The sequence below is a fragment of the Chiloscyllium plagiosum genome, unplaced genomic scaffold, assembly GCF_037043375.1.
Source record: "Chiloscyllium plagiosum isolate Xiang-an unplaced genomic scaffold, Cpla_swu_hap1 HiC_scaffold_29, whole genome shotgun sequence".
Taxonomy (NCBI): domain Eukaryota; kingdom Metazoa; phylum Chordata; class Chondrichthyes; order Orectolobiformes; family Hemiscylliidae; genus Chiloscyllium; species Chiloscyllium plagiosum.
The window spans coordinates 28,835,997-28,846,975 of NW_028270167.1; the positions used below are offsets into that span (position 1 = coordinate 28,835,997).

Consider the following 10,979-nt stretch of genomic DNA (forward strand, 5'->3'; position numbering starts at 1 on the left):
AATAGCTGCAGTTAATTACTTTATCAGCACAGAAGTAGTGTTAAATGAAATATCCACACTGTCAGAGTGAACAGTCTATTGAAAAGTATCAAATGAATCTTGACATGGAACACGACAAACTAATTATTTTGGGGAAGTCAGTGCATTTACAGTTTACACAATCTGAACATTATTGTATTCCATTGTCCAGACCTAACTTCTCCAATCCATATCAGTGGGTATTATTGGCACAAAGAGATAGGAGTTTAAAGGGAAACAGCTAATTATCTTCAAACTACGTCAGCAGTTTGACCTTCCAGCAGCTTACAAATTTAAAATATCCTGCGAAAGGATGGAGAAGTAAGGCATGAAATATACACAAAACTTATTTAAAAAAACAGTGGTGATTGTGATATCTATTTTTTTAAAAAGGCATACATGATCCTGGCCCATAATGAGTCTCCCATTAGCTCGAGATTTTTCTGATGTTGTGGCAATAGACTTTATATAATGGGATAAATGAAAAAAACACAGACATATGGCAACTAGATTTAGTGAACAAATAATAACATAGAGGGAAAAACATGGAGTAATTATGGACAAGATAATGGAGAAATGGATCGGTCCAGGATGAATGGCACTGGCAAAAATTCTAACTCATGAAGAGGGGAATTTGCCAGTGCTGAATTTGGGGATGAGTGTGAAAATATGAACTTGAATAATGAACATGGCAATAGTGATGGAGCCTGTGAAAAAAAAAATCTACTTAATTGATGAAATGCTTCATAAAGTTTTACTGAAAGAATCAAGTTGTCAGTTAACAATGACCCTGGTATGTGCTGTCCATGTAAAGAACTCATTTGCAAATTCTTGGGAACTACAGGCTGTCATCTCATGTTTTGGGAGAAATCCAAAATTCTTTTGATAGTAAGTGATCACTCCAGCTTGAGAAATGATTACAATTGACATTATCTGAAGACTTGAATGCCTTAAAAGCAGGGATAAGAACATTCAATAATTCTGAGACTTCAGGAAGATTTTTCCAGGCTAATAGAATCATGTAAGGCCACCGAAAATAAGATGTACTAGTGGGACCTGGTATATTACAAAAGACAAGGGATAAAAGATTGGAAAGTTCTGGATAAGGTTATAAGTAGTGATGGGAAAAACCAGTAATTTTATATGTAGTACATTAACTGTTGTCATACATTTCTCAAGGATAATTGAAACTAATTACACACATACAGAGTCTAAGCAAGTCATAGACAGTGATGACAGACTATGCACTTCACATATATACATATTGGACAATCACAAGGACCAGACATGAACAGATGCAGGGTTATCTAAATATGAGAAACATGATACAAAAGAGAGATGCCTTCTGATATGAGAATTTATCAGAACACAAAGAAAATTAATTGTTAGAATCATTTTGCAAATATGTTAATTCTACTGTTTACAGAAAGAAAAGCAATATCTAATTGTATTATGAGATATAAAATACAAGAAAAAAATCTCATTGTTTGTTTTTCATTAGTTTCTGTTCAAACACAGGTTGCCGCTCTTTAAAAGTTTTATTGAAAAAAAAGAAATGGGAATGTCAGTGAAGCAAAAGTTAAGCTATTAAGGAATTAATTGATTAATTATGTGACTAAATAAATATAAAGGGGGAACATGTAGCACTGGGGATGTTAAGAGCTGTGTGATTGCATCATCCACAAGGAATACACATCATCCACAAGGAAAAGGTGTCTTGAATTCTAATTCAACAACAGGCTTAGTTTTGAATTAACATCTTCTCCATGTGACCATAGTGGAAACAACAATCTTCATGTTCTTGTGGTAATGTTAATTAAATCTTAATTAATCTTCCCATTCCCTAAAATTGCCAGCTTCATACTTAGTGTACAAACTTGCATAAAATAGCCCTGTCGTCTGCAATATTGTTGTGATATAACATTCAACATCGCACAGCACTTCAGCATTTTCAAACAAATCCCTCTTCTTGACCAAGAGATAATTATTCCATCTGTCATGTCAAACAAAATGATATTAGAGACAAGCAAAATACTGTGGATGCTGGAAATTTGAAATAAGAACAAAGTGCTGGAGAAACAAGAGATCTGACAGCATCTGTGGAAAGCAAAACAGAGTTAATGTTTCAAGTCTGATATGACTCTTTCTTCAGAAGATGTCAGATACTTTCAGCCTCCATGTGGTGATCTATAAATGAAATCTTGTGCAGTTGGAACAACATTTTCCACAGATAATTCAATATAGAGAAATGCAAGTTTAAGAGTTGAACCAAATTGGATTGTAAATTATGCAGTCTGATTTTTGGATTGTCCTCTATCATTGTTGAAATCAGTGTTGCATTTAGTGCCCATTTTTAATTTCTCTAAGAAACATGTACACCTACAGAATTTCTAACACCACTTCAGAGAGCATTTTGTACCATTATGCTACATTGTCTCTTATTGAATGTCCTGCACAACTCCATAAATGTTGTTTTAAAAATAATGAGCAAGGCATAAAGAATGACCAGATTTAACCCACTTACAGACTGTATTCAAGCCAAAACTTGGAATGTTTTCAGTTTGAGATAAGAAACTAAATGTGCCAATCAGATTTTACTTGTCTTATTTCTATTTGCATACGTTAAAAGCAGAAAGATCCATCAGCAATCAGTTTTACATTGCGTTTGCTTTCATTTGTGACATAGCCAAAATGCGAAGATTTCTTTTATGTATCTTCTCAATGTCATTTACAAAAACGGTTTGAAACAACAGGTCATTACCATCATAGGAGTGGTTGAGTGCATACATCAGAAGACTGAGAATCTTTTATGCTTTATAAAGGTACCTCACAGAGTCTATGGATGGAGGCAAGATTTGTTGGGCCAGAGTCAACACAAATGTTTGTTTACTTGACATGATACTGTACAGGACTGAATTATATTTGTGACAATGTATTTAAACAGTGAGATTGTTTATGAATAAAGTATATTACATTTTAGAAAACCCCAAAGAATCCCATGCTGATTTTTGGAGGGAGCAAATACATTTGCATTGTCTTCCTCCAACTCTCCATGTAAGAGAGAACAAACACTCATCAATAGAGAACTATAGTTGCTAAAAGCAACCTTCATGTCAACTTGAATATCAGAACTGAACACCATAAATTCTCCTTATGGTTTGTGAGACCAAACATGGTAGAAACCCATTTCTCTGGTAAAAGAAAATGATAGAAATGATCCCTAAAAGTACAGTCTGCACCAGCTCCTTAATGTTTTGGCCAATATGTAAAAACAAATGTAATCGTACTTTCAGTGGTGTAGCAAAAAAACCTTTTCTGTTATCCAAGAGCAGTGCCTCTTCTATAGATATTCCCTAACAATTGATTCTTTGCCAATAAGCACTAGATAAACCCTAGAGAAAGTAAAGAAAAAGGAGAATGGTGGGAGAAAACTAACTCAAGAAAACTCTTGCCCAGTACCACATACTGATGAGGTGACAAATATTACAAGATACAAGGAATCGTCATCTGGGAAAATACTACATGTCATTAGGATTTGGATGGGGAAAGGGAAAACAGCCCTGAATATCAAAGCAGATAGACCTATTATCCATTCCCCATAGTATTTGCCATAACATCTATCACACAAGTCTGACATTCACCTCTTTGAGGTCATGCAATAAACTGTTTCTTACTCAAGAAAACAAAAAAATCATTAGGCTAGCAGGTAGTTTTCCTCTATTATACCTGACAAAGCAGGCTCTGTCGATCCCAACCTAAAAGGAGTCAAAAAGTGTGGCGCTCAGAAAGCACAGCAAGTCAGACAGCATCCGAGGAGCAGGAGAGTCAACGTTTCAGGCATAAGATTTCATCAGGAATTCCTGATATATATTTTTATTTTGGTTTCGGCAGTGGAAGATTTATATTTTGTTCATACTAATGGGGACAAATACATCACAGTCTTTGACTGCACCAAGATTTTTCAAGGGTAAGGAAAGAATTATCCAACACTTAAATGAAGAAAGTCAGAAGTCACACTGCTCCAGGTTACAGTTCAACAGGTTTATTTGAAAACACGAGTTTTCATAGTGCTGCTCCTTTGTCATGGAAGTGAATAAGGACCAGAACTCTGAAAGCTTGTGATTCCAAATAAACTTGTTGGACTGTAACTTGGTGTCACGTGACTTCTGACTTTGTCCACCCCAGTCCAACACTGGCAACTCCACATTAAGCGAAGAAGGATTCGCTTACTCAACCGGTTACTCCATCACATGGTTCATCTGATCACTTTGGAGGTGGGCTCAGACTTAAAGAAAAATTGTAAAATCAAGCGTATTTTACTTTATTTTAATCTAATGTTTAGCTGTATTGATCAACTCATCTCGTACGATGTTAAAAATGTCAAAACTCAAGAAGCGTATCCATGGAGTAAACAATTTTGCCCATGGCACCAGCAGCACAATTGTTTAACTGAAAATATTTTTGATGATTCAGATGTTTAATATAGTTTAATCTTTCCTGGTAGTATCAACGTATTTCTGCTTGTTGTGTATTTGTTTTATTGAGGTTTTATTACCTCTATCCACACCGACGGTGCTTTAGCTGGGAGTAGGGGATTAGCAAATGCTCGTTATATTTGTTTGCAATGAGGAACGTTTACTGTCTTGTTTGTTGCCTTATTAAGCAATTACCAGCCTCCATAATGGCTTTCAGAATTTATTTTCCTTTTAAAAGTAATTTGAAAAAAAAGTGGGAAAATTCCATTAGCAATAAAATAGAAATATTTTGTCTTGATGCTTTGAACAAAATGTGAAAAATGCTGTGAATAATGGATATTAACTGAATAATGGATTGTTTTTAATAAAGTGAAGAATTTATTGATGATTTCATAATGACAGATCACTAAGTTCAATTATAAGCATCTGAAATTACAGATGCTTATAACCAAATTCTGAAGTGTAGGTTTCAACCAAAGATCGTCACAACATGATTGAAATCTCCATATTTAAGTCAAAATTGATCAGTTCTGAATTCATGATATATTTTTGAACATTTTTCAGCTTCACTACTTTTGTTAAGCAATAACTAAACATAAAAACTGAAAGAACTGCAGAGGCTGGAAATCAGAAACAAAAACAGAAATCACTCGAAAAACTCAACAGTTCTGAAAGCATCTTTGGAAGAAAATCAGAGTGAATGTTTCAGGTCCAAAAACCAGAACTCAACTTCTGATTTTGTTTTAACTTAAATAAAATTTGCAGTAAAGAAAATAAAATCAACCCTTCAAACTGCTGCATAAGATTAGATCATGGAATCCCTACAGTGTGGAAATAGGCCATTTGGCTCAACAAGTCCACACTGACCCTCTGAAGAGTATCCCACCCAGACCCATTCTCCTACTCTATTAGTCTACATTTCGCCTGACCAATGCACTCAATCTACACATCCCTAAACACTATGGACAATTTAGTATGGCCAATTCACCTAAACTGCATATCATTGGCCTGTGGGAGGAAACCAGAGCACCCGAAGGAAACCCATGCCAACATGGGTAGAATGTAAACTCCACACAGACAGTTGCTTAAGACTGGAATCAAATCCAGATCCCTAGCTCTGCAACTGCACTTTTATTGGGACGTGGGGAGGATGCAGAAGGAGACAGAGAAAGTGGATGCTATTTAGAGTGGAGACCTGATCAAGGCTGAATGGGAGAGGGGGATGAAAAGTCAGTGATTATTGCAAGATAGTGTAGCCACAAAGGCATGAGGGTAAACTAAAGTATTTTTGAGGAACTGAGCAGGCTTCACTTGGGGGCATGGGGTAGAAATAGACATTCTTGGTCATTAAGATCTGCTGTTCAATCAATTCTGGTGTGGAGGTAGAAATGGGCATGTTTCCGTGTCCCTGGGAAACTCAGATATCAACAGCAAAATTTGAATATATAGTAAAATACTACAAACATTAGAAACCTGAAACTAACACATAGAATGCAAGAGAAACTCAGCATGTTAAGCAGCATCTGTGGAAAGAGAAACAGAGTTACCTTTTCAAAGACTCATAGAATCACTCCACTGTGGAGCCTCCAAAGACCATCCGACCCCTTAACCACAGCTAACCCACCTAGCCTGCAGATTCTGGGACACTATGAACAATCTAGGATGGCTATTCCACCATCTTTGATCTGTGGGAGGAAACTGGTGCACCCGGAGATAACGTACACAGGCAGGGGGAGAAAGAGCAAGATCCACTCAAACAGTCACTCCAGGCTGGAATCAAACCTGGGTCCCTAGTACTATGAGGCAGCAATGCTGACCACTGAACCACTGTGCCACCTGTAGTTTTAGATCCAATACTTTGCTTCTTCAGCTTTGAAACATTCACAGTAACAATTATTTGCACTGTGGAGTTTGGTTTAAATACTTTAAAACATCTGACCATTTCTTCCTAATGTGGCACAGATACATTGAAACTTACTGCTGCATAAATGGTACAGGATGTACCTATGGTTGTTTGGGACCCTGATCCCCACTTCAAACATTTCCAGCTTGTAACCCTCTCTCACCTGGTATCAAAGCTCATAAATACAAGAGCGAGTTACTCAAAATCAGCAGATTTAAGGAATAGCTCTGTATTTGCAAGAAAAATGATCAGGACAACATCAGATACAAAACAGGGTTTGAAACTGAAAAAAAAACAGAAGAACTGCAGAAACATAAACAGAAATTGTTGGAACAATTCAGCAGGTCTGGCAGCATCTGTAAAGATAAATCTGAGTTAACGTTTCAGGTTTGGGAGGGGTCCCTTTTCTCAGAACTGTTCTGAGGATGGATCACCAGACCTGAAATGTAAACTTTGATTTCTCTTCATAGATGCTGCCAGACCTGCTGAGCTTTTCCAGCAACTTCTGTTTTATGCGGGTTTAAAACTTGATGGTCTGAAGCTAGCAGAGCTTTCACGAACATCTGAGGGTTCATCAAGTCTTTACGGGGTGTCCATGAATCAAACCGCTTCGAGTACAGGTCTTATACAAAACATTTTGAAATATAAAGCTTTCCAATTGGAGACTGCTTCAGAAAGCAAAAATGGATTTTACTAACACTAATTAATAAAGCTTATCCCCTAAAAACTTTGATATGCACTGCTTCACTTTGTATGGTTTGTTTAAAAGCTTCAGGCAGAAGCAGGGATTCCATATTTAATCATTTTGCTCATACCTCGACCATAAAGATATGTGAACATCTCATTTGTGGACAAGAATACATGCAATCCTCCTTTAAAAGTTATAACCAGTGGAATTAACTCGGCAGTACAGCGACTTGTGAGTTTATCTCTGCTAATATGTAAATATTTGTATCTTTTTCTGAGACACCAATCATTGATCAGATACAATAGCCATTAATTATTTTAGTGTCAATATCAAATGCCACTTTAAGGATACACAGACATTATAGCAACAAGCAAACACCCCCATTTCACTGATTTTATATATCAAAATGCAATGCAGCAATTTCCCTGATTTTATGTTTTAATAAGCATTATAATTTAGACAGAGAACAATTTGTGAATATGAATCTATGTTAAATGAGTCATTCATCAAAAAGTGTTTAAGGGGCAGCAAAGTGGCTCAGCGATTAACACTGCTGTCTGACAGCACCAGAGTCCTGGGTTTGATTCCACCCTCAAGTGACTATCTGTTTGAAGCTTGCATGCTCTTCCCATGTCTACGTGAGTTTCCTCTGGGTCCTTTAATTTCTACCCACAGTCCAAAAGCAACTGAGGTACATTGGCTATGCTAAAATGCCCAATGTCAAGGAATGTGCAAATTAGGTGGGTGAGCCATGGGAAATGCAGGGTGACAGGGAGAGGGTGGGATGCTCTTCAGAGTGTCGGTGTGGACTCAATGGGCCGAATAGCCTGCTTCCACACTATAGCAATTCTATGGACCATGGTTTTAATTCACTAAAATATTAGCCATCACTGTCCAAAAAACTTTTAAAACAGATGTTTCTTCCTGGTCACATGTATTCCATTAATCTGCTGAGAAGTCTTCAATGCATTGACCAGCACTTTCTTTTCATCCTGCAGTTAGCTATTTCAAACTCTGCATAGGAATCTGCCCAAGAGAGAAATCAAATTCATAAAATCATATGAACCCTGTAGTGCAGCAAGTGGTCATTCAGCTCATTAAATCTGCACTGATCCTCTGAAGAGCATCTCACCCAGAGCCAGCCCCCCACACTATCCTGTAACCCCACGTTTACCTCTTACAATTCAAGAATTGAGATTTTTGAAGTCCAACTCTTTCTCTCAGAGCTAGTCTCAGAAACCCACTAATGATTTAGTGTAATGTTGCTGGACATTGGCACTTTAGTTTTCGGACTGAAAAGAATTTGTTTAGTTTGACCCACATTATTAATTCAAACAGATGAACCTTGTGAATATTCTGGAGAAGGGATCACCCAGCTACTGAGGTATTTTGTTCATCTTCAGGGAGCGAGGAATGACAGAAAAGACATATGTTTCACTTATAAAAACCTCGTCAAAATCACATGAAAATTCAAAAGACTTTACAAAGATGTAGAACCTGAGGAAATATTATCCAGTTGGTGAAAAGCCATGAGTATTCATGGTAAACTGAATTTGGTAAATCTCTTATCCAAGCCATCGAAAATAAAGGATGCCACACAAGTAACTCCATGTTCCTTCTTCAATGCCTGCATTCAAATTTATTTAGTCACTGCGAGTAGAAGGTTTGTCTTGACTGTATCTACAATAGCTTCTGGTTCTGCTTCATATTTATCAGGCAAAGCATCAAAAACACCTCACTTAAGGCATTCTCAGACTGTTTTTTAATGTGAAGCCATACAGGAGTTGAAAAAAAGGTCATCAAGAGGTTAGTCAGGATTAAATTTTAAATGTTTAAGCAGGCATGAGGCTCAGGGTATCATAAGTACAAAGTTGTTAAGACTGTTTTAGAGTCTGTCTCTTTGCCTTAGGATGAAATGCGGGAATGAAGAAGATATGTGACCTGATCTGAATTCTACGTGACAACAACTTTTCATGGTTTAGTTTCGTTTTTACCCATATCTGGTGAAGACTTTCACACCTGAGAATCATGGCAATGGAAATCGGTGATGACTGTGGGTAGATGAGTAGCCGTAAATTCTCTCAATGAAGGATTGGGAATGTCAAATTTAATAAATGATTAGGATAAAACTGCTGATTAAACATCCACTCAAGCCCCAACAGAAATTCAATCAGCATTACCAACTGGATTCAAAGCCCATGTGAATCATACAATTATTAAGATGGACTTTGACAGAACAACAGGTAATATAAAGCTACTGCAATGTCAATGTGCAGAGTTTTTGTTAAGAAATCCCTGAACTTCACAGTGAAACTCTGTAATGATCTGACAGAGAACATGGAGAGATTGTCCCTATTGTTCACCATGCAGAGTTTGAAGAGGAAATCATGAGAAAGTTGAAGTGACCAAGCTCGTAAGAAGTTGAACAAGGCTTGATTTGGAGATGACGGTGTTGGACTGGGGTGTACAAAGTTAACAACCACACAACCCCAGGTTAAGGTCCAACAGGTTTATTTGGAAGCACTGGCTTTCAGAGCACTGCTCCTTCATCAGGTGGTTCTGGAGTATAAGATCATAAGTCACAGAATTTATAGCAATTACTTTTTAGGTGACAACTGTTTAGTTTATTGGAATGTAGTGATTCAGCATAAGGCAAAGGTCAATGATTACATCTGGATGGTTGTTCCCATTATAAAACAAGCATTGGTCCAGTAGCTGAATGAAGCAAAGCACTGCCATATCACTAGCCCAACTACACCATAGCATGAATGACTAATCGTGGCAAACAATTGGTGATCTTTGAATTTCACTTTTCTGACAATGAGATGGAGAGATTTTGGTCATCAGTTGGGTGGACTACATACAGTAGCTCTTTTGAATTCTTCATTGCATCGCCCCACAGTCAGTAATGACAACACGGGAACTTGGCCTCCCATTTCTTGATCCCATAGCTTCTATTACCTTCACAACATTCATCCCTTCTCCACCTTTTCCAAACACAACATGTTTTTCATTTAACCATTCAGTTTCTGCAGTACAGATGAAGAACTGTGACCCATTTGTATTGGGCCCAGCTAAGCCATTGACAATATATCGCTGCCTTCATGGCGGAGGTTGAAGTTTTCATCCTCAAATTTGGGACCATAGATGGAGCGGCCACCAGTGTCATTGCCAGCTGTGAAGTCTCCACCCTGGCACATAAAGCCAGGAATTATTCGGTGGAAAACTGATTCTCTGTAGTCAGAACCTTGTTCCTTTAAGCACAGCCGACGGAGGTTCTCTGCAGTCTTTGGAACAGCATCCTTGCTTAGCTCAAAAACGGTGTGCCCGGCTGGCTGGTTGCCAATCGAGTTGTCAAAGAAGATTTTTGGGTTAGCCATTGCACCCTGTGTGTTGGCCCGTTAGCCTGGCCACCCATTCAAAAAGACCACCATGCCCTCACGTTGAAATCATGTTGGGTGATCCTCCCATTCACTAGGGGGTTGTAAAGGAAGGAATTCCATCCTCAGGACCTATAGTATTTACAACGACTTTTGCTATAAATTCTGTGTCTTACAATCTTATACTCCACAACCACCTGATGAAGGAGCAGCGCTCCGAAAGCTCATGCTTCCAAATAAACCTGTTGGACTATAACCTGGTGTTGTGTGATTGTTAACTTTGAACAAGGCTGGAAGACTTGACGAACTTTGGCTTGAGGGACGATCTCTATCATAATTGTCATTGTGAAAGGGATCAGAAGTTATTGGTTTGAGTAGTTAAAAAGGAAGTAAGTATTCAGGGGCTCTGACAAGTATTGAACATGTTCTGGAGAATGAAGTATCAATTTGATGGACAGGGTAAAGTCTAACCGGTGGGCGGGGGGAGGATGTGCAAAATGGGAAAACCTTTCTGT

At 37.8% G+C, this 10,979-nt stretch overlaps 1 non-coding gene and 1 pseudogene across 1 annotated transcript; both read right to left on the bottom strand.

Annotated features, from left to right (window-relative positions):
* Positions 1-3,042: 3,042 nt before the first annotated feature.
* Positions 3,043-3,254, bottom strand: LOC122540797 (small nucleolar RNA U3). Its single transcript, XR_006309414.2, has one exon. It is a non-coding gene; the product is annotated as a small nucleolar RNA U3 (small nucleolar RNA).
* Positions 3,255-9,967: 6,713 nt separating this feature from the next.
* On the bottom strand, positions 9,968-10,464 carry LOC122540709 (peptidyl-prolyl cis-trans isomerase A-like; annotated as a pseudogene).
* Between the last annotated feature and the right edge of the window lie 515 nt (positions 10,465-10,979).